General features: G+C 35.2%; 1 long non-coding RNA gene across 1 annotated transcript in view; it reads left to right on the plus strand.

The window, feature by feature from the left end:
• Positions 1 to 264: 264 nt before the first annotated feature.
• The window catches only part of LOC149786455 (uncharacterized), a 50658-nt gene continuing 25088 nt past the window's right edge, over positions 265 to 25834 (plus strand). Inside the window, exon 1 of the long non-coding RNA XR_016424923.1 lies at positions 265 to 536. This is a non-coding gene — a long non-coding RNA (uncharacterized LOC149786455). The remainder of the gene's footprint in view (positions 537 to 25834) is intronic.

Raw genomic sequence — 25834 nt, forward strand, 5'->3', positions numbered from 1 at the left:
GATTTAATTTTAAAGTAAATTATTTTATAAGGATGTTACAGCTTTTCCATTTTAATTCCACTATATCATAAACTAGAATACATCGCTAGCATTGTATACGCTTGTCGTAGTGAAATGTAATAAGTAAATCAATCACTCAGAACGTAGATCGTGACAGCTCACATTGCAATTGCGATGGTCAGCGGAGATTATTTGTACCTGGGGAAAATAGCTCCTCTAACATAGTTCTATTTATAGTAACAATCAATACCAATAATCACGACTGCATCTTAGTATTCTTTAAAAGCGATCCTTTATCATCAGTGCTCCAGTTTTGTATAGTGTAATGTCAGTTGTCAATGATAGTGCTTGGGGTGACTGTAAGAGGCTGTGGCATAAAGTGGATTTAGACTCGTTAAATATATGGCCAGGTGCGCGCATGATGACCCTCCCCCGCAATGTGTATTGACTTCCTCCCACAAAGCCTAGCGAGAACCAATATGGCGAAGCTTTACAGTGCGTGAGAGGTGCAAGCGAGTGAAACTATAAATAAAAAGGTGAGTTATGAATAATTAACATTGGTAGAGGCAAAAGTTTATTGCAAATGATGATTAGCTATAAATTTTAGTTAGATCGTAGCTAATTAATTTGTCTGTCGCAGTTTGAACGAATAAGTTGAACTGATTCAACTGAAGAAAAAAATAAAACTTATATCTTCCGTGTTTCCATGAGCACCGCACATTCATTACGATCGTTCTGTCTGTGAAAAGGTAAAACAGATGACAGTACCCCACCCCCATTCATTAATGTAAAAAGTGGAGTATGTGCTTTAATTAGATTTATTTTTTACATAAAGACATTAGTTCTTTCCTGTTGTGTACCGCAGTGTTTATTTATAAAGAATTTTCTATTTAAGGTCCGGCTTGAACACTGAACTTTTAGCTGACGACTCTGTTTTGGATGGTACATGGGTTACAGTTAAGAAAATACTATGCAAAGAATTGGTTGTTTCGCACACAAGTTTGTTTCTTAGTTGTTTCGCTCCGTTCATTGCCATATCAACAAAATTGGTATATACACGACGTTAGTCTTGTTTATTTTATGAAGTGACTGTCATTTTAGACAACCCACTGAGCCATTGGTTTGTAGATATCTTAGTATTTACTGTTACTTATCTTTAGAAATATATTTCAAATAAATTGATTCCTTAACTTAGTTTCAGACATCAGTTCTTTTATTTTGCATGCAAGTACAGTGTGCATTGTTTTCATATTCACTTGTTGACATGTTTTTAACCAGGCAATCCCTTGACCAAAAGTTAATGTGTTATTTATGACATATGTTTTGACACTTTCCACTCCATTGTGGCTACTACATGAGCCATATTGACAATCTTGTTATGCTACTCCACGAGAAATAAGAGTCATTTTGACATGGTCTTTTGCACAGAAGGCTTGTTATAATGTCTAATTAGGGTGCTCCGAGTGGCCGAGTGGTCTAATGCGCTCTCCGTTACGGATCACTGCCATCTCATCTCTGTCTGCGTGGGTTCGAGTCTCAGATTCGGTTAATGTGGGTATGTGAGAAAGCGTGCCAGTAGCTTCTCGTGGGTCGGTGGTTCTTTCCGGGGTTTTCCTGGGTTCTTCCTCCACCATTAATACTGGCCGCCATGTATAGCCTATGAAAAATGGCGTTAAACCCTACAACAACTACAACAACTACAACTATAATGTCTAGTTGGCATTACATGGAAACAGTGTTGCTCAGACATTCAGTATGTCTGCCACAGGGGCCATTTTGAGAATATTATTACTGCTACTACTGAATATATATCCATATCAACATGTTTTTTATATATAATGTCTGGTTGGTTGTATTAAAATGGGATTTTCATTAAAAGACTTCCTATGTAAATGGTACCAGTCTGATGTTGACTATGGCCACCAAGGCAGTGATCTTGAAGAAATTGATATGACTACTCCTTCTGAATGGAAATTCATGTTGACATGGGTTTGTTTTTCAACAGATGCTTTATAATGTCTGTTTGGTTATAAATGAAAATAGAGTTGATTTAATGTCCATCATGAATGTTGTGGCAACTATTTTGAAAATACTGTTAAAATTGCTACTCCTTCTGAATGGAAATTCCTGTTAATATAGGTTTGTTTTTCAGCAGATTTTTATAATGTCTGCATGATTATAAATGAAAACAGTTGATTTGCTGTCCATTATGGGTGTTGTGGCAGCCATTTTGAAAATACTTTTAAAATTGCTACTCCTCCTGAATGGAAATTATGTTAGCATTGGATTTTCAGCAGAAACTATTGAGGTCATCAGTGACAGTGGTGTTGATCTAATACCTAATATGGCTGTGACATTGGTCAGGTTGAACATTCTTTTATCAACACTTCTGAATGAATTGTCATATTACCATGCGTTTTTGAATGAGACTTTTTGTAATGTCTTGTTGGTCCTACATTACGAAGGTGCAGAGCTGACTTTTGATATGGCCAGCATGCTGGCTATCTTGAAATTTTTTTGAATCACTATTCCTCATAAATGGAAAGTCAGTTTGACCTGGGTTTTCATCAGATGAATTCTTATGGGGTTTAGCTGGTCTTAAATAAAAAGAAAGACCCCCAATCTAACCACTGTGGTGGCCATTTTGTAAACATCCTCTCAAATGGGTGCTATATGAACATGGGATTTTCACTATTAGGCTTCTTACATGTATGATACCTACTCTACTTGGTTCTAAATGAAAAAGGTGCTAGTTGTACATCCAATATAGCCACCTGCTGTAGGGTTCTTTTTAACAACGCAATGGAATAACCAGTATAGCTTGAAAATTCTTTATTTAATGTTCAACCAAGCTTGGGCTTAAGACGACTGCCAGTACACGGAACTGATTAGTATTTTTACACCAGGGCGATAGTTCATCAAAACCAAAGAATAGAGACAAAGTCAAGGTTCATTCACAATAAAATTCTTGCCTATACAGTGATGACTAACATAGACCAAGTCCTGTGGATCAGCCTCACACATCTGATACATCAGTATCAGATGTGTGAATCTTTGTAGAATTTGTTTCTAACATTACCATATGTGTTTGCTTAAAGTCCTTTAAACTTAAACTACCATATACATGCACTCCACTTTTCTTGCTGATAATAACTGTTTGTATAATAATTTGGAGGGACATTAATATGACGGCAACACTGCCACAGAAGTTGTCATGAAGATTGTGCTGTCACAACTCCCCCAGAATAGATTGTCATATTTACATGGGGATTTCAGCCTAAGACTTTTCAATGTTTACTTTGTCTTAATTAAATGAAAATGGTGCCAATCTGACATTCTCTATGTCTATCACAGCAGCTGATTTGAAAATCTCTTCTATATGATTAAAAATTATAGGAGATGGTTTCGACAGACAGCAGTTAAATAGAAGAAATGGTCTTACATCTATCTCAAATTCCTGGGAATTCCTTTTGCCCAGTGGTACATTAGCCTCTACGATGTACTATTGTTGGATTATAACTATTCAGCTGTTTGAAAATATTTTTATTTAAATTTAATTTTAAATTTAATATTTTAAGCAAATGTTTGGGTACATTTATTTAATATTTATGTAACAATTAGTCAAATCATGGAGAAAAACTAGTGATCCTTGTAAACATTTGATTGGCCCATCTTGAAAATTTTGATGTGCCATTGTCCTGATTAGGCTTAATCCTGAAGTAAGCCCTTGTTTAACAGTCTTAATTTCACACTGAAACTTGAAATGTTGCCTGAAATCAGCATAACTCAAGAATCTGTCAACATATTCTGCAGAATTTGGTAAGAGCATTGTTTCTTAAATCTAAATGTACATTGTATGGGTTTTGTATTTTTTACACTATTTTTGACAGAGTTACTGATTGCGAGGGTTTACTACAAATATATTTACAAAGGATTGCAATTGTAATCAGCATCCAGGATACCACTCAGCATTTGTCATGTGCTTTCTGAGCTGAGCATTGCTTCACAGGCCCACAGGTGGTCATGTTTTGTCTTATTGCAGCATCTGTTCTAGCATGTGCTGTCATGGGATTTCATGTTAATTTCTATAAAACAAATTGCACAAAACAGGAGTGTGAGAATTGTGCATTACATTTTCAAGATCTACTGTTATTTCTTTATTAAATCCCACATCAAGTTAGGAAAATTGCTCTTCTTTTTTTTCTTCAAAATGGCTGGTGGAATACTTCTCCAAAATTATTTTCTGTTCCACAACAGGCAAAATCATCTACTCCATTTTGGATTGAGTAATGACAGATGTAGATCAGGTCTGCATTGTTACATTAGACGTTGCTTGCATGTATTGATCAGAGCTTGAAGGAGTTGACCTTCCAGCATTCCAAATAATTTACAGAAGTCATGGCTTCTTATTGTCCATCATCCTGTAACTTGGTTTTCTAACAGAAATTCCTTTTTTTAGTCATTAACATGCCAAACTCATGACCAAAAGCTTGTAAGTTCAAATCACAACATTTAGTGAGTATGGGTCAGCTACCATAGCATGTCCTTGGGAAGGCACTTATTTTTTACTCCAATGGCCTCACATTGATAACCTGTTTGTGTTGCTGTGCCTTAAGACACCAGAATAAGTCAAAGTGATCATCTTTTTAAGGCCATTAGCAATGCATTGAAAATATGACCCCAGTTCATGGTCTAGTTCCGTGGTAATAATAAAGTGAAACTTTCTTGGTAGATATGATTTTGTATGAATTTCATCCTGTTGTGATTACAGTATTGTGCATATCTGGTGACAAAATACTTCCTCATACCATCTGCCCCTGAATATGCAAATCATATTGAAGTCTCAGATGAGCATGGTGTACCATGTATACTTACTTGAATGAAGAGTCCAACTGCAAACTGCACAGACCTAGAACTGCCAGTGCATTATGTGCCTGCAGATCTGCGTTTGTGCATTGTGTTAGAACAAACTGACCAGGGTCTATATTGTTTACAGTTAGTCTTGAGTGAGTATATACAGTAAAGGTAAAGTCTCCATATTTATAAACTTCATTAACCATAGGTACAATTACTTGTATTGCGCAGTAGTAATGCAAATAAAGGAACTATATTCACTCAGGTACAAGGGTCTTTACAGCATAATGTAAGCAAGACACACCCACTTTTTCAGTAACATTTAATAATATTGTATAAAATAATGTTTAAAATGAAAGGTACATATTAATTATAATTACCTCATGTCATAATACCTTATGGTTACATATTTCCATTGTGCATCCATAAACATTTGCTAATTTAGTTCACCTGGCCCTAACTCGTGTGTGCGTCTATGTTTATGGATTTTAACATAGCTTTAAAAAATTTCATATCACTATGTCTGCAGTATGACAGTTTATAGTGATGTCTAGCACTTGGGCATCATGCTGCAGACATGTATCATGACATCCAACCCAGTCACAGTATCCTGAATCCAGGCCGACCAGTCCTAACACTAACCTCTTAATGCTGAGCACCAAGCGAGGTAACTGGTAGTACTATATTTATAAGTCTTTAGTATCACTCTTCCAGGGTTCGAACCAGCGACCTGTCACATCCAAGGTGGATGCTGCCCTAAGTCGAAGTAAATTGTTATGGTATGGCTTTATGTCCATTGTATATTGTCTTTCGTGCATTGTGCATCCATCAACTGCTAGTTACCACCCTGAAGTCTATATTTGTGATTGATTTAAATAAAGCTTTCTATATGGGTTTATATTAAAATCTCACAAGCATTTGATATTCACCAGAAATTACATTGGAATGTACAGAATTCTTGATGAAAAATCACACATCAGTGTTTCAAAAACAAGTGAAACATTAAATTATTTTGTCCATTATGAAACATATTATGATTTAATGGATGCATCCATTGTTTCATCATACAGACATAAAAGTGTGTTTGAGCTTAAGAAACTTTTGCATGTTGGTTTTTGTTACATGTACATCGTGCAAATAAACTGTAGAGCGAAATTCAAATCGGCTGAAAATTGTGTCCATTTCATTATTCAGGGTAGTTGCACAAATTCAAAAAAGAAAGCAACATTACAGTCTAGATGTTAAACTAAGCTTTGTGTTTAATTTCCAACTATGATGTAATCATTTATGATGTTATGAGTGTGAACAATTAATCATCTTTTTCAACTGTTGCTCAAATTGAACTCAGTAACAGTTGTGTTTTTCCATCACTTTCAGTGGCAACAGTTTACATTAAGATTAGATGTTCAAGCAAAAACTTGGCCATTGGACAAGTTTCCTGTGCAGTAAAATTAATACATTGTTTTTGGCAAATGAGGTGGATGCAGTATTGGTTTCCAAACATTTGTTTGGGTTGCATCCACAAATCATGTCACTCATTCTGAAAATGTGTTCCAAATAGGATATCCTGTAGAATTTGATATGTACTTTAGGAGATACATGTATAAGAAATATTTATTATTGTTCAATAATACAACTGCCATCTTCAGAATTTCTGTACCATTTTGGTAAAACTGTACTTGTTGCAACTTTTTGCTTTTTTAATACATTGTTTTAAGATCATTAATGCAAGATTTTCCAGTTCCATGTACTTTGATAACTAAAGACCATTGCTAATATTCTGAAGTTGCAGCTTTGCATAACTCTATAATGCTATCACATGGAGTAGTTTGTATGCATGCAGACATGAGGACAGATCACAGACATTGCACAACTATAATAAATTTAAAATTTATATTCATTTAGTCAGCACATTGTACAGTAGTTTGTAAAATTTCAACACGTTTCAGTATGTTTTCATTTTGAAGTATTAAAACTCATTCGTATCCACTCTTTACAAGTTAACTCCTCAGTCACGGTCATCAGTCAACTAACTGCTCCTTTTGTCTACTGGTTAGAGCGTCTGCCTCGGAAGCAGGAGGTTGTGGATTCGAACCCCAACTGAGTCATACCAAAGACTTATAAAAACGGTACTAACAGCTGCCTCGCTAGGCATTCAGCATTAAGAGGTTAGTGTTAGGGCTGGTCGGCCTGATGTCAGGATAATGTGACTGGGTGGGATATGTTACATGTCTGCGGCATGATGCCCCAATGCTAGACATCACTATAAGCTGCCACACCGCAGACATCGTAGTGATATGACAATGCTAGATAATACTATAAACTGTCACACCGCAGACATCGTAGTGATATGACTGAAAAATTGTTAAAGCTATGTTAAAAATCCTAATCACACATATTAACCGTCAACTGAACTGAACACCTTACTTTGCTACAATCTGGACTTGCTGACCAAGCTGCAGGACAGATTCATATCTAATATCTTGGTTGACAAAGTCATATCTAATGTCTTGGTTCTAACTGTATATTTCAGATTTTATATCGACATTCAGTGATTAACAGATCTTAACTTCTAGCTACAGCTGAGGTTACATACATATATTTGCCAACTTGCTTGGGAGAGAACCACTTACTGCAAGTAAACTTGGTAACGTTGAGTTCCATTTATGTCTAGCCCCGCCTCAACAGCTTCTAGATAGCCTGACCACGCAGGGACTTTGTGTGATCGTATGATTTGTATGACCTGGCCATTTATTTATCTGCTTGAATTGATTTACGTAGATTCCTACAGTTATTTCAACCTTCAGGTTCTCTAGTAATTGCTACACTTGTGACACCTAATGTCATTTAACATTGCCTCTGTAGTACAACAGATAGTTGTATCTACCTGCCCATATATGGCATACAGATCTAAGTGCTTTATAAGCCTTTGCTGGAAATATTAACAATATTAACATCTGACATATTCAAAATTTTCGTGTTTCTGCAAAACATGGATAAGAAATTTAATAATGGAATTTTATATTTTGTAATTGATTACTTAATTATAACTTTCCCTAAAATCCAGTCTCTGATGTAGCAGTGCAGTGAATTCTTCTTTCTGTTATTAGTGGTGATTTATTGATTCGTGATCAACAGGTGGTTTTATTATGAGTAGCTAATGTATGGTGCAAGTGTAGAGCCGACACAGCAAAGTATGCATTGATCTTTTGCTTCATCGGAGTAATTTATCCAGGTAATAAATCTGAACATTTTGTTTGTGTGGGCAATATCATGCCACTAAAAATGTTTGCATCATGACATCAAAGTGATGTTTAAATGAGAAGCTTGTAGGCATCATTTTCAACGTTTCCTCAGTCACTATCTCATCTGATTGTGTTCACGTTACTATTGCTGAATCATAGGTTTAATGGACAATCATCATTTTTCCTTATATCACTGGTAGATGGGTGAGGAGCAGATAATTGCAGCTAAAATTCTTGATAGCATTTTAATTTGGGTCTTGTGGAAGTATTACATGTTGGAAGACTATCTATTATATATCTACATCTTCTAATCCTTAATTGCATGAGTCAGTTGTCAACTGACTTCATGGAGGGAAACACAAAATTCCCTTTCCCCAGTAAGGAAAGATTGTTTTTTAAAATTGTAAGAATCATTTCTGAAAGTGCTTGTGATTAGAAAGAAATATCATCTTTTATTGCTGGAACAACTCGGTCATATATTTTCAGTGTGAATGGAGAAAATTTATTCCAAGCTGAGACTTATTATAAACCTTGAAATCAGCATGTAGATTGTACATATATTGGTTGGATGCAAATAAAGTAGATATCCTGCATGTTCATCGCTTAGTTTTGCTCTATCATGCTCAAAAAATGGGACTTATATGCCTTTTACAAATTCACATTGAGGCAGCTTACCTGGGCTCAGATAGTGTCATTTTTATTATGAGCCTGATACTGTACAAACTTAGTAGTAACAGTCCCCATCACAAGCATGTCTTGATCTTTCTTCAGGCATCTTAGGTTGCTTCGTTGCTTGTTATGGGTTTAATGCCATTTCTCAGCACTTGATAGAACCAGTGACTCATGGGAAGCTGTCAAGATTTCTCACATACCCACGTTGACTGAGCCCAAGGCTCAAAACTATGTGGATAGAGGTGAGATGTCAGTGATCAGTAAAGGCAAGTGTCTTTGACCACTTGGCCACCCTGGGTCCTGGCATCTTGGAAGTTTCGGGGATGCAGCTTTTGAAAGCTTTGTTGATTCTTGTATATCTTCCACTTAAGGAACCCCAAAGGATCTTCTTTGTGTCATGGAAACCTTAATCTGTTAACAAAAAACTCAAGAAAATGCTTGTGATCATGGACAGTCACTGTAGAGCAAAATTGACGGAAATAATTTACATTGAATGTTGACTTCATTAGAATGGCACAGTCCATTAATAAAAATGTCGGTTGATTTTTAAAAATGTATTAGGTTACTTCAGTCCAAGGAAATGTGAGCTAATTTACATTTTAGTGTCTTTCTGAACACAGAAGCACCCTTCTTGGCTGGCCAGGGTTGTATAGGAACTGCAAAATTTAGATTATAAGTCAAATGCTGTCATAGATCCCTGATAAAAAATGCATAGATAACCCCACCCCCTCATGAAGCCTCATATCTCATGTCTATGAGAACCATGCTACACTGCTTGCATGTACTAGTTGAAAAAAATAGTATGGATCTCTCTTATTTGAACGTCCAGCTTGAAAAACATTAGAACTTCTGATGAGATACAGGGGTCAATTGGATATCATTGATAGCTAGAAACACCATAAAACTGTAATATTACTGTGTATTGAGCCATGTCTGGAAGGTCAGTTCACACGTGGAAGCAAATTGTAATTGGTTAATAAAATGGAAGATTTCTTCATGTAGCTGATGAAAGTTTTACCTAAGTCATACTGATAGTCCGATTTTGGCCTTTTCTATCCTATCATTCTTTTTACTTTTAGACCATGTTCGTTTTATTTTGTCATATAATGTGTCATAATAACATTCACATGTGTCCGTCCATGATGTAGTAACAGTCATGAGATTTTGGGTCTGCATGATCACACATCATGGTCACAATTGGGCCAGTTGTTCAAACTTAAAGTGGCTGTTCCAAATCAGAATTTTGTATTTTCTGGACTTAAAAATCTGATACTGTGAATTTATTTTTCTGGGCATCATTATTTTGGTGATGTGTGCATAAATGGCATTTTGTGACCCCTTAAATTCATGGACTGGGCAAGGGGTGTTATTGTTGTCGAATAATGATAATTGCTTGATGTGTCTTCACTTGTTTATTGTTTCATTGGATAAATAGAATCGTCAAAATTTACTTATTCCTGACCAAATTCAGATTCTCTTTGACAGCATGTTTCATGACACACATACACACACATGCACACACATTTTTATCATCAGAATTGGGACAATTTAATAGGTTTTCCTTTGGGTATATTTTTTTGGGTAATCCATATGTAGTCAATTTCCCAAAGTTAATTTATTAAGTTTAATACACCAAGTATCATAAATTGTACAAGAAATTAGGGACATTCTATGATTAGGTATTTTGATTCTATATGAATCCAAACATAGCAGTCACTTCCATTTATGAGTATCTGCCTCGGATGTGGGAGGTTGTGGGTTTGGACCCCGTCTGCGTCATACCAAAGATTTATAAAAATGGTACTTGCAACTGCCTCGCTTGGCACTTAGCATTAAGAGGTTAGTGTTAGGACTAGATGGACTGGGTGGGACATGATGCCACATGTCTGCAACATGATGCCCCAGTGTTAGACATCACTGAACTGTCACACTGCAGAGATCATACCGACATGAATGAAAAACTGTTAAAGCAAAGTTAAAATCCAATTCACACACACACACACTTCCATTTATGTACATAGATCCTTCACGGCCTCATAACTAAAGAAAAATGAAATTCTGTTCACTTATTTTAGTTCCTTTCTTTTATATATAAATTAAGTGGTGTGAAACGGGATAATCTGTCTTATGTTAAATGACAACAGTAAGCTTAAAGGACCCCATAAATGATTCTTGCATAAGAATGAAGATCAGATAATTTTGTTCACAGTATATATATTTATGAATTTAAAACAGCCCACATAGTAACTATAATTATTCAGATTTGTGTAATAAAATTTGCCTCTTTGCAGTCCGTATCATTAATAAACCAAGGCATGATAATGAATTCTGTAATAGCCATCTTGACAATCTTCTTAATGGTAATGTACTGAATGGAAGGTCCTGTCAACATGGGGTTTTCACTCAAAGACTTTTTATGATGTCTGCTTGGTCTGGCTACCATGGCAACTATCTTGAAAATATTGTTGCTGCTTCTCCTGAAAAGATTGTCACGTATTAATGTGAGATTTGTACTAAAAGTGCATCCAGGTAGTGTATATGCAAATGTCCCCATTTACTATGTAGCACATCACTGATGTAAGTTTGCAAACTTACCAGTTTTTTTTATGTACTTATATACCATATAAATGTTATCAGGATTCTGTATATGAAACTGACCTACATTAATTCTGTGAAAATAGTCTCGTTTTTTATGTCCCTATGGACATGTATGTTTGTATCAAAATATCTATGTCATGGTCATGTGTATGATAATGCTTTTGTATCATATGTGCTCTGATAAGGCTGTATTTACCCATATATAAATGCTCTCATTTTTTAGTATATAACACATTGTTTCTATGAAAATATTTCCATTTTATATGTGTCTCATCAGAGTTGTGTTGATGAAAATGTTCCCATATAGTATAGAAAATGTTAAATGTTATAGTACCAACTCAAACTGAACTATATATATATATATATATATATATATATATATATATATATATATATATAACAAATACAAATCATGTCCTTTCAAGTGCACTAGATCCAGCACTAAGCCCCTCCCCCCCCCACCAGACAATGAAATGGTAGGCCATTAATATGAGAGTCAAAAATATTGGAGATGGTTTCAGGACTCAGCAGTTAAAAATGAAGAAATGGTCTTATCTTGATTTCCTGGAAGTTCTTTTTGGGCAGTAGATCTTTTTTAAGGCACTCTTTTTTTTCAGCTGTGTATTTTTAACAAGACAAACCGTATAGTATATACTTTGTTCAGTACTACTTTATTTTTTTAATTATGTGCCAATCCATGATATTAGGCAACCATAGGATCCCTTCTTCAATCCAAAATCTTTGGTTTTACACCGAGATTTGTGATGTTTTTTTGCCCCGATTGAGGTCTTCATAAAGTGAAACACCGTTGCATTTGTGCTATCAATATTAGGTAGTGATACGAATGAACTGTAACAAGAGTTAGCAAACAATAGCAAGTAAAAACTAAGCAAATCATAATCTTATTCACTACAACATGTGTATTCAGCAGGAAAAATGTATATTTCCCAGAGAAAATTAGGTTCATTCGTCTTGTAGAAAACAATATAGATATTGATTCAGGAATTTTAGTTTTTAATTCATATTAGGTGCTTAACTTCTCTTTTCTACATAAAACATATTTACCTATAGACAGTTGTTATGAGGCACACCTTGTACACCAAAATCACTTAAAATATCAATAACATAGGGAACAACTTGTGACAAAGGTTCTGGAATCAATATTTGTATATTTTGAGTAATTGATATCAGTTTCCATCCAATCTTGGTTCACCATGTGGCAATGAGATTTGAAGAAAATTGGTTTGTTGGGTGTGTGAGATGGTGTTTGTTTATTTGTGACAGTGATCTTCAAGTGTTGCCATTTGTAATGTTATGATTAGTTATCAGGAAGCATTTAAATATTTGTTGAAAAATCTAGCTACACTGGGAAAATGGATTCATACTCTTATGCAACAGGCAACTGAAAAAACTTGTCCTTAAACTTTGAAGACTGAAACAATTCCCATTAACATAATCACAGCTGACAGCCTTTCCTCCAGACTGGTATACATTATAAGAAAGCACTTTAGCATAACAAGCGAAATATGAGCCACACAAGCATACTATCTACATGTAAGAGTACTGAAGAAGAAAAATCTACACAACTGTTTTCTGGACATAAAATGTGATGGGTTGTTCAAAATGGGACCTTCTGACACCCTTCAGTGTCAGAAAGTACTGATAGATGATTGCCTTGGTCATGTTTCCACTACAGACTGATAGATGATTGCCTTGGTCATGTTTCCACTACAGACTGATAGATGATTGCCTTGGTCATGTTTCCACTACAGACTGATAGATGATTGCCTTGGTCATGTTTCCACTACAGATAACTTAAGTCCATAAACAATTCAGCAATGAATAACTTTATCTGGGAAATCAGAAACAAAATCGGAAAACAAAACCTTTGATAATAACATTTATCTTCCTGGTAAAAATATGGATGAATCTCCAGATTTTGTTTTGGAATTGGGGACTTGAATTAGAACTTCATTTATGACCTTGTTGTTTATACCCAATACACAACATCAAAAGTTATAGTTTTAACAGTTCTTCATACTCGGTACATTGTATTGAAGGAATACGTACATGTGTATACAAATAATGCCTGTACCAGGTATGTTGGATTTTCTATTGCATCGAAGTTCACATAACAATAATATGGCTAAAAATTGTGTTCCATCATAAAATCTTGGCATAAAATCAACAAATTATGTTAAGAATTTTGTGTAGATGTCACAGTTTGTTTACTTATTGTTGGGCTATCCAGATTTAACATTATAGGAGCGTGGCCAAGGTTCAAACAAGAAATCATAATGTAAAATCTGTTGTCTATTTATTCCAGTAGCATTTTTGGAAGATTATGCAGTTACGACATTGCTGCATTGTCATGTATTGCTGGGTTCCCAATATACATGTGATCAGATTGCAAATGTTCGTTCATTGTGAAGTATTTAGTATTCAAGTAAAACAATGAAAACTTTGTCATTGGAACAGTGATAATTGTGATTGTGATGCTACAGCTGTAACAATTCTCAATAGTTTACCTTGCCATTCTTTAATTTTGTGTGCAGCTAGAAGGAATCAAGATTTTAAAATTTGCCTAATTGTACATGTATTTCTAATCAGTAAATTTGCCAGGTCAACTGGAAGAAGAAACAAATCACCATTAGTGTACAGTATCTCCTAGGGGTGCAAGATTAAGGGTAAAAAATGTCCTTGGGGGTGAGACTGAGTTTTAAAAAAACAAAACAAATTTTTGTATCAAAACCAAGGGTTAAACATTTGAGAGTCTGTGATACACAAATAAGTGCAGAGGGAAACACTGAGTCCACATTCGCTATTTTCATTTCATTCTTAAGTAACACAGCACGGTTATTATACTGCATTAATTCACTTTTTCTTAAACAAACTTTAACAAAACTTCTCTTAAGCTGCAGGTTTGGGATTAAAATCCTTTGGTTATGGGACTTTCTCCATCACCCTCATCAGTTTCATTACAGTTTCATGATTTAGACATCAAGGACTGGTAATGTCTTGATCTGATTATGTGAAAGAAACTTCACTCACACGCCACTGGCATGCGGTACTTCATTTAAACAAGGAAAGTCTGGAAACGCGTCTTGAGTGCATAGGCTATTAATAATATTCCATCATTTTCTCATTTTGCGACCCATAGAAAGGTAGTATTTTATGAATCTAAGACTTTTCGATGTTCTGCTTTTAAAAAAATTAAAACTGGATACAGAAATTACTTTGTGTTGGCAAATCAAGTGTGAATAAAGTGCATCTGCAGTCTTGGCCTCGGCACCAAAGAAATTATTTCAAGTTCCCATCAGAAATTTACATGCGATAATCTCTCAATAACAAAAGCACTGTATCTGTACATGACAGAGAAAAACAACTGATTTTGGTATTCATCAAACAAACATAATGTGTCCCAAAATCTTGACACTGTTTTCTAGATATTAAAATGCTGCCGTTCCAGACATTGTGAAGGATCTCAATACATTATGTATTAAAAGTGTTGTTTCATTCACAAATTCAGGATCATTCCTACAGATCATACCTTGAAGAAATAGGTGAGGTAGTCTGTATATATTGAGGTTTCCCTTTTTTTAGATCATTTTCAGCAAACAAAATGTATGATTTTTCTATGAACTGCTGTGCTGACATACGTGTGTTGTAGCGTCTACTTGATGTAAATGTGCTATGGGGAATTAGTCACAAGCAGGAGGGTTTCTTCTTTTCTACATTTAATGGAATTCTTTTACCTCTAGTTCTTCATACTGACTCAACTGATCAGGACTTTGCTGATCTTGTGGACTAAACCAACCTTTATGTATTTTTCTTACAGTTATCACCTCATCTTCAAACACCACATCCTCATCTTTATTCTGTCTTCCTGAATTAGGCAAAGTTGTCAGAGCATACTGCCTTCTCAGTGAAGGTCTCGAGAAATCTACCTCCATTGTTTCTGAGCTTTGATATTTCTCATCATCAAGGCTAGTTTTTGATGTCCTTCCATCCTCCTCATAAAATCTTTCTATATTTTCTTTAGAGTCAGTTGGCACTTTATTACTTGAAATCTCAGTGGTGAATTGCCCATTCCGGTATGCAGTCCTGGCTTACCCAAATGATAAAGTCCCAGTTGGTAAACTTACGCTCCTCCTCTTGGATCTGGACATTAGCTGCCTGGGATGCTTCTGTATGTGTGTACTGCAGGAATCAGTGCTCTGACCCCTCTCATCTTCTGCCAGGACAGTTTCCCTCAACCTGTCTGTGTCCCCATTCTCCTCAACCTCACTAATTTCAGTAAGGAGTCTGAATGATTCATTACTGGAATGGACAATAACATCGTTTTGAATGCCACTGTCATTACTGTTGCTGGCGATGATATCTGCCTGTGCAGCAATCATCAATTTATCATAATTACTGCTGTGCTGACATACATGCATGCATATTTTTGTCTCACAGCAATAGAGGGTGTCATTCTGAATGAGTGATGCTTATCAAAACAAGGTGTTCAAGCATAAGTGCATAGTTAGTTTTTTCCTCATTAGACACAATCTATTTGTTTGCCCATTAAGATCTAATCTTCAGCATGTGGCTTCACCTTATCCCTTTGTAACTACTTGAAGTTTTTTAGCCTGCACACGACATGTTTGATACATGTACTTGCTCTGTAGAAATGGATTTGTAGTCTTAGATACTGAAAATGTGGCCGTTGGAATTTTCATGCATCCAGAATTAAAAGTGTGCATTCTGTTTATGTGGATTTCTGCATTCCAAAGAACCCTGTTACTAAAAGGCTGTTTATGTTTTAAGTTTGTACTTTATTTTCCAGTAATTATCTTCATCATTGTAATGAATTTATTGTGGAGGTGTTTATTCAGTAACTTTGCTTTTTTCTTCCTCGGGGCATTTTTGATATCGTTTTTAGGGTGATTGACTTTTGTTGTTGGTACTGGTTTTCCACCAGTTTTTTCAGCATACTCTGGGACCTGTCAGTCAAAATAGCTGTTAATCAGACTTTTGAATAGTACAGGTACTGTTTATTATGTTTTTCCTCATGTTTTAACTCTTATCAAGGTCTTTCAAGTCTTTTCTTTCACCAATATTGATCTTTAATTGGACAGTGTGTTATCTATTTGTCTATGTGTTTTCTTTCATGCACTGTGATGGAAGCTTTATGGCAGAGCCTTGGTTAAACAGACTATAGTAGCACTGTAACAACTTCTGATATATCAATCCATCATGCAAGAGGCCTGTCAGGACCTTCACATTTGCAATGGGGTGGGGGTGGATTCGTTAGAAACTAAATCTGGAAAATCTTTTAAATTACTTCTTTTCCTAAACCACTGAAAAAAAACTGATGTAATTTTATAGAAAGCATCTTGGCATGAATCATTTTATGTTTATTCAAATGATGCCGATCTACTATCATATCACAGTTACTAAAGGGAGATAAACCTTTAAACATTTTCTCTAAACTTGTTTCACAGAATTAGACAATTTTGAATAGAAGGCTTTCAGTTTTGTACAATTTGCTGCTGATCCATCATCAGATATGGTTGTCATTACTAAAGATAAAACAATTTCCTGAAGTCTTGTGTAGAAGCCTGTATGGGGGCGGAGATGACTAACATCCAGATCCTTGACATTTGTAGTTTCTGCAGATGCAAAACAATTTCCAAGGCCACAGGCACATGTATCTGCCAATGAAAAAAGAAATTGTTGACAACACCCACAACCTTTCTATGAATTAACAAGGTGATTGTAACTCGTGTGGTTGGAAATCTGTCCACTTGTTGATTCTGTGCGATTTTTTGTTTTAATCCTCTTGGCATGGTCAGTTGCTGATTATATATATCAGTGTACAAAGAGACACTACAAACTTGTTTCCCATGTTAGATTCAAGTACTGTACATATCAGTCACTTTTTTATGAAGTTTCTTTGTTTCTAAATTGACCTAATTTGGATTATGCTTCTTAGGTGTGTCATGCAGTGAATATGACACAGTTCTGATTGGTGGTTATTGTTTTAATCAGGACTTGAAGAAACACAAACCCGCATTCTGAATCAGATGTGATGTGTTTCTCTGCACGACACACAGGAAGTATAGCCATCAAATTTGATGTACATTAAGTAGAAGAGATTTGAAGCAGCAGAGAAACTTTGCATAATGTGGTTATTAAATAATCAATAAAGTAGGTAAATGGGGAATAAATCTGGAATGTCTTTATTGCAGTGATATTTGTTATCAGTTCCTGAGTATGTTGACTTGATTAAATAATCGGCATGGAATTGGCTGAGTCGGGTCTTGGGCATATTTCAGGCCATGTAAGTTGGCCACCTTGCATTTGTTAATTTGTTAAAGCTGATGAGTTAGGTGTTGTCAGTAGTTTTTCTTTCTTACGTATGGGAATGAGTGCATGTTCTTGCGTGGCTGTCTCAAATGAATTTTCATTTTAAAGAATGAATGGCTGATATGATTAAAGGAATGTGTGTAAAGTAAGTATTGTTTTATATCAATTCACCTTTTGTATTGATATGGGTATTAATATGGAAAAAGTGTTGACACATTGATATATCGATTAATCGTTTCAGTCATACTTACTCAATTTCTGTATGGGGGTGTGACAAATATTTTATGCCCTGGAATATAATTAATTCTGCTCCATGTTGCCACAAGCCACTAATGTCATCCACGTGTTTATATTGATGCATAGCTCATCCCATGCAGTGATCCAGTAAAGATAGTGTTAACCACGAAATTTAAAAGGATTGCAGGCCCGGCCCTAGGGCAAGGCGAATGTCGGAGACAACCTCCTTGGGCCCTGCACTTTCAGGAAATCAACTCCGCAATGCAATTTTTTTGCTTGGGGGCCCTGCTCATTGCTTGCTGCCTTGGGCCCCGCATCATCCTAGGGACTGGCCTGAAGGATTGTTATCAAGCACAATTTCTTTCATCGTTGTTACCCTCTTCAGTATTAATTTATCTGCCTTTTTAACTTTTGCTAAAGTGTTGTTTCATAATAGATGTTTTTTTATTGTGGGCATATATCTTCAAGCCTGAATGTCTCTCTCTCTCTCTCTTTATATATATATATATATATATATATATATATATATATATATATATATATATATATATATATCTATATATATATATAACACTGTCACATACTTCCTTTACTTCCTGTAGCATTCCTGCCCTTTGATATACTTGGTGTTTCGTACAACACAGTTCTTGTTAACAGCATATTAGACTGTCAACATTTATGCGGTTTTCAATTTAAAGGAAGTTTATAAGACAAAATGAAAGCAATCCATATTGTCACTTTTAAGTACAAATGGATAATACTGTACTAGCATCTCAAAGATCAAAGACCCGCAATAAAACCACTTATTAGAACATAACATTTGGTAAAAGGGAAGAAGAAATGATGGCTAAAAAGACAAAAACAAACCACAGCTGTAACTTTGTATGTTGGAGTTTATTTAAGTCCTCCTACTGTGAATTCTTGAGTGTAGCCTAGGAATATGGTAGCAGTCCCAGACAGGAGATATGTAATTGAGATTTAATTGTCTAGATTAAGAGGCAGTTGTTGAGTGAAGGAAAATTTTAAGCTATTATACATCTGTAAAGGTTGGATTCAGGTCTCAGGCCTGCCTCTTGGAAATCAAACTAAGGAGTCAAGCATTGTTGCATTGTTACTACAATACAAATATTGGCAAGATTATTCAACTGCAAATCACTGAATGTGAATAGGATTAGTCCCATGACTATTCAGTAAGGTATGTATATGTCATTCCAAGCAACACTGATTACGAATTTGATATTGTGGTCAAAGATTGTAGGGTTGGGCATAGACAATATGATTAAAATCAGATATCCACTATCCTACGTGAAGATCTGACCATGGTTGCTTTGGGGCTTTTCTCTGGTGACCCAGCGGAAATTTTGCTTCTTTCAAAAAATCTGAAAGTGAATCATATTGTTTGGCACACATTGATGCTCTTCAGTGAGCCACACTATTCAGTCTCCCAAACTTGAAGATACAAGACTTCATCAGACTGGTTGATAAAATTAGTGATTGTGGTAATAACATAGGTCACCAGAGCATGACTCAAGCGTTTGCTGTCAAATCTTTGCAAAGGACAGTGTAGATCTGTTTTTATTCAGATTGTGGTAAGCAAGGTGCAGGAATAAATTAGTATGGTATATGATGCTGACAGCGCTAACCAGTGGCACCTGAGAAGTCTATATCCTGCTGTATACGAACAATATATTGAAAGGCTGAAATCTCTTGATACTGTGAATTCACAGATTTTTTTAACTATTCGTAAGGCAGTGTCACTAAAGAAAGAAGAGTCAGCTGATAAGCTGTCATGCCGTGAATTGCCCCTAACATTTGGTCATGTCAGAATTCGGTGTGAATACAGACAAATATGCTCATCATTATTATTGAAGAAACTTAGTAGTTTAGACGACTACCAACTTATGTTGCTTTGGATGTTCATTAGTTTTAGGTAATAAAGTTTTTAAGTACCCTTATACATGTAGTTTAGAAACCAGTATCATTAGTTTCCTAAAGCCAGTACATAAGAATGTTTAATTCCTACCTTATGTCTTCATATATTGTGTAGTCAAGATAGAACCCACTCCCACCCCCAGCTTTTAGGATCAATATTGCATGTAGTATATAATGACAGTCAACAACAGCTGAGTATTATAGATCCATTAATATCCTTTTCATTATTATAATCCAGTAATACACAAGGGATCAATGATTTTGTTTCCTAGGTTTGGTTGGAGGGGGAGGGGTATTTTGGGTGCCTTTGATATTTTTTCCAAATAAACCCTAGCCCTCAGATAGGTTCAAAAAATATTTTTTACTCTTTTTGAAAAATGACTTCTTATATTTATTTATATTACTTTTAAAAAAATCAAATGACTTGAAAGAGAATCCTGACCCCATCAGTGCATTGAAGGTTTGCAAAGCAATAACAGACTAGTACATGGTGTTTTAATGTCATTAAGTTTTTGACGAATTTAGTTAATTCACCATATTTCCGGCCATCTTTGCTAGCCGAGGTTCATGCATTCACACTCTACATTGATCCGTGGCATATGTGCTCTAGCTAGCTGAAAACTAATCCTTTGTCGTCTGATTGCCAGGATGCAAACTGATTCAGTCACATTGCTTGACGTTCTGTTTCCAGAGAAGACTCTCACTGGATTTTGCTAACAACGAGACATCACATTCCAGTTTCTCAAGTTTGAACCATTCAGAGGCAGAGTTTTCTTTAGAGGCGAGTCATGTGGATATCATGGAAGTCATATTTAACACCCAACTCTCTTTCGATCATTGATTGATTAATTTATTTATTTTGCTACAATCATTAATTTTTTTATCTGCAGGAGGGCATGCAAACAAAAACCTTTCCATCATTTGAAATTGAATGTATTTGAGTTTGACACTTTTTCCGATATTAGTGACATTTCACACTTTAATACTGGTTGCGAATTATGGTCGACAAAAACAGCACAGTGACTTAGTCATCAGCGCTGATGAAGTAAAGAGTGGGGAATCCTGTAGTAAACTGACTTGTACAACACTTTTAGAGGACTGTGAGGTTATGCATTACTGATAGAATTAGTTACAATGAGCAGACATTACCCAAACTGGGATTCATCAAAATTCCAGTGTCAATTGTGATTATGCATTTTTGCAGTAGAATTTATCAAAACAAAGCAGTGGTCAAGGCTGAATATTGGCACTCATGATAAACATGAAAATAATAAGGCTTGCTGGTACATGTATTGATTTAAAAGATTTCGGGGGGAGGGGATCGGGAGGGAAATCAGAACAGACGTGTGTATTAACAAAACAAGGAGCATATTGTGAGCAAGCTGACGAACCTTAAGTGAGTGGAAATACAGCATTGTTATGAATAGTGATATGAATACATGTACTGTGTTTTTTGTGTGACTTGAATGACATTTTTCAGTACATGATACTGTGTAAATACACAGGTTTTGTTTCTTCCAAAACAACTGGTAAACAAATAACTGGTAAACAAATAACTGGTAAACACCTATTCATTAAGGAGTTGGATAGAATAGATTCAAAACAAATCAACAAAAGCACATACAATTTTTGTAAAATAAGCCACCATCAGATGCAATAATGCATGGACTAACATACTTGATGAGTAAATTTCTTTCAACTGATTACAAAGTTCAAAGAAACGAATGGGCTTAGATACTTTTATGATTTTTATCTTTAAGGTTTGTATTATCAATTTCGGCATAAAATTCTAGTTTGTTTACTTTTAGGCATGTTAATTTTAAAATGAAAAGTGTTAGTGAAGAGAACAAGTCTGAGTTCTAGAATGCTGGGATCAGTTGTTGGCTTTTCTATAACAATAATACCATTGCAACCAGTGTGAAATTGCTTTAGGGCTGTAACTTGAGCTCTGATCATGGATCAGCAATCTTCTCCACTTTAATTTACACATTAAGACTTAGTTACTAGGATAGATGCGCTTATGATGTCAATCAAAAATGAGATTTTGAAAGCAATTACAAATAATGCAAGAAAGAACATTATCATTTGGCATAAATCAAGCAATTTTGAATTAGCAGCAATATCCTGGTCATTTTTGCTTCACAATTTTTCACTACCTCAGACTCCAACCTTCCTTAGATACGTACAAAGATGACATTTGTTATCATGATTATTTTGATTATAATTGTTGCACATTAAAAGAATTAGTTTATTTGCTCAGCTGCTGGAATCTTCCTTCATCCAATAATTAGCAACAAATTTTTGTGTTACACGTGCTGTGCTTATTCTTAAGCTGCTTGTACCTTCTGTTTTATGTACAGGTCTGAAAGGTTTAATATGATGGCTTTGATAATAATTATTGCACATTAAAAGGATTTGTAACTATGCTTAAATGTTCGAAATCTCTTTTTATGTTTACTTAGCGCATCAGTTTGTAATATTTTGCACTTGCCTGTAGAACTGTTCTGTTCATAACAAAGTTCTGACACAATCACTGATGTGGCAGTTGCAGACATTTACCATCAGCACAGAAATTTCATTTTTTGGAAATGAAGTCACTAAAGTGATGGGTGCAGAAATGCCTGTCACGGAAAAGACCGTAGCCAGAGAACTACAGATAAACAAGCCCTCAACCTGGTGCTTTATATATGCTTCAGTGTGTGAACAGAAGTCAGTATTTTTAAACCATCAAGGCTAAAACATTTATACCATGGGAAGTACAGTAATGAAACCCATCCTGATATATGTTCTTACATAATACAAATGGGGCCCCACTGGTCAAGTGGTCTGAAGTGCTCACTGTTATGGATCGCTGCCATCTCACCTGTCTGCATGGTTCTCGGGTTCTGCCAATGTGGGTATGCGAGAAAACTTGCCAGTAGCTTCTTGTGGGTCGGTGGTTCTTTCTGGGGTTTTCCTGGGTTCTTCCTCCACCATTGATACTGGCTGCCATGTATAGTCTAAATTCTACAACAACAACAACATAATCCAAAAGGTATTTTTGTGCATACAATTCTGTGGTAATAAATTTAGGAGAATTGACAAAGTTAACTGACCTTATTGATGGACAGTTTGTACAAAGGCATATTAACACTTGAAATGGACAGATTTTGAAGAATAATTAATAATTGAAAGATATTAAAACATGGAGAGAATAAGCCAATAAGAGTATAACCAAAACTGATCAGTTAGAGAGATGGATCTATCAGTAGGATATTTCATAGGCTGATGATCAAGAAATGTTTTATAGTTTTTGTGAATTTATCATCATTTAGATATTTAGCAAGCTAGTCCAGTGATTGATTTACTCTAGTGATTGATCCATAAGCTGAAAATTATTTTTTAAAATCTTACTCATTTTACAGAAACTTGTTGAGACCTGTTAACAGTAAAATATAATTGAAAACTGTCAATATCTATCACAATTTTATAAAATATAACATCCTTATGAAATACTCTATGATTTACTCTTATGATTGATTCACTCTTAAGTGATTGATTTACTCTAGTGATTGATTTACTCTAGTGATTGATTCACTCTAGTGAATGATTTACTCTAATGATTGATTCACTCAAGTGATTGATTCACTCTAGTGATTGATTTACTTTAATTATTGATCCATAAACTGATAATTATAAAACAAATCTTACTCATTTTACAAAAACTTCTTGAGACTTGTCACTAGTTAAATATAATTGAAAACTGTCAACATCTATCACCGCTCTGGAGGCCTAGTGGTTAGAGCGTCCGCCTCTGATGTGGAAGGTCGTGGGTTTGATCCCTGGCTGAGTTTTACCAAAGACTTACATAAATGGTGCTAACGTCTGCCTCTCATGGCTCTCAGCATTAAGAGATTAGTGTAAGGACTGGTCGGCCAGGTGTCAGGATAATGTGACTGGGTGGGACATCATGCTACGTATCTGCGACATATGCCCCATTGCTAGACATAACTATAAACTGTCACTTTGCAGACATCATAGCGATATGACTGAAAAATTGTTAAAGCTACGTTAAAAATCCAAATCGCACACACACTCAGCATCTATCACAATTGTATAAAATATAACATCCTTATGAAATGATATATATTTTTCAAACAAAACATATCTTTTTTGATTATTTGATATTATTGATATCTTTTTATCTGATATCTGTTTCCAAACCATCTGATAGATATATGTATCAGTTCATGTATGTAGTAGTGTTTTATGGCACTTCAACACCCATAGTGGCTTGTGCATGGTGCCAGCTTATGGTCAAGTTTGAAAAATGTAAACATTTCTGACAATACCTATTGTTTGAACAAGATTTAGGACTAAATCATTATTTAAGCTGCTACATTTGGTTCCTAATGGCATATGGGGTAATCATTGTTACAATACATAGTAACATTTGAAACGACATCAGGGTTACTTATAATTTGGTGTAACTTGTTCCACAGTTGAATTGTAGAAGGAAAGAAACAACTTTGATGCAAGATCCATGTGGTTCTAAAGAAAAGGTGCTGAATAATATTCTGTGGCCAAGTGGTGTACATATAGGTCTCATTACTTGTAACAGGAAGTTAAGTTACATCTTTTCCAAGTAGTTTGGAACAAAACCAATGTACATTTTAAACAAATAATCTTCTCTCTTTCTCTCTCTCTACCCCTCCCCCATTAAGAAATAATCTTGGGTGATTTGACTAAGATATGAATGCAAGACAATATACAGATAAATGCAAAATTGTTATAGTAGCTGTATTGATTAGTTCACATTTTATTCTGTCATAGATTTTTCTTTTACCAGATTTAATGATGGAGTAGCCTGTGTACGCTGGAACAAGATGCTTATTCTATATAATAAACACTGTTCACCTATCCTCGAGTACATTGTTTATTGTTCCCTTAATGGCAAAGAAAACAAACCTGCAGGAGACCTGCTGTTGTGCATTTAGGTTATCAGTTTGCTCTTGAAATGAACACATGAATGGAAAAGACAAAGAGGTGTGTTGATGGCTGCTATTTTCATCCTATATTATTAGTTTGTGCACGAGCATACAGGTTCAAAAAGTTTATGGTCAATCCTACATGTACCACAGATGATTGTTTTGTTACCATATTTGATTATAAAAAAGAAACAACTGCTGCTCTGATAATTAATACTGAATAATTGTTTAAATCCAATTAAATAAATGAAATCTTAATTTATCTCTCTCTCTCTTATGGACACACATATATACCAGCAACATACAGTACATTTTATTTATTTCCCCCTTCAAATACACTGTAACACAGATTTCTGTTACTTAAAGTAAATGAAAACATGATCTTTTGTTTACTGTATGTAGAAATTCATTATGATAATGAACGTAACTTCGTTATGTCTTTCTATTTCCAGACCACTACATGGTCAGTTAACTCTAGCAATAATTTTAGTTCATGTAGCTACTTTTAGAACTTTGCTTTATCAGGTTTTAATTACCCTTTTATATTGCTGTGATTGGATTTCAGACAAAATTGTACATTATTTTAATGAGAACACTTGCATGGGATAACTGTCAGAAGTTCTACAATTTTGTTTAACTTCAGGCAGGTGTGAATGTGATTCTTGTTATATTCTTGTCATATACCAGAAGAGATTACTGGGGATGGTTTTGGGTTGTCTGTCTGTCTGTCTGTTTGCCGACATTTCTTTATCACTGCTTCTCCAGAACTACTTTGAGGATTGATTTGAAACTTTACACACACATTCACTCCATGGCTTATTTGGTCCCAGATGAAAATGGTGCTGCTCAGACATCCAGTATGGCCACCACATTGGTTATCTTGATAAATTCTGTTATTGCTACTCATCCTGAATGGATGGTCTTATCAACATGGGATTTTAACTTAAAGATTTCTTACGATGTCTAGGTGGTCCTAAA

This window comes from Sinohyriopsis cumingii, chromosome 12 (assembly GCF_028554795.1).
Source record: "Sinohyriopsis cumingii isolate HCF-2022 chromosome 12, ASM2855479v2, whole genome shotgun sequence".
In the NCBI taxonomy this organism is placed as follows: Eukaryota; Metazoa; Mollusca; class Bivalvia; order Unionida; family Unionidae; genus Sinohyriopsis; species Sinohyriopsis cumingii.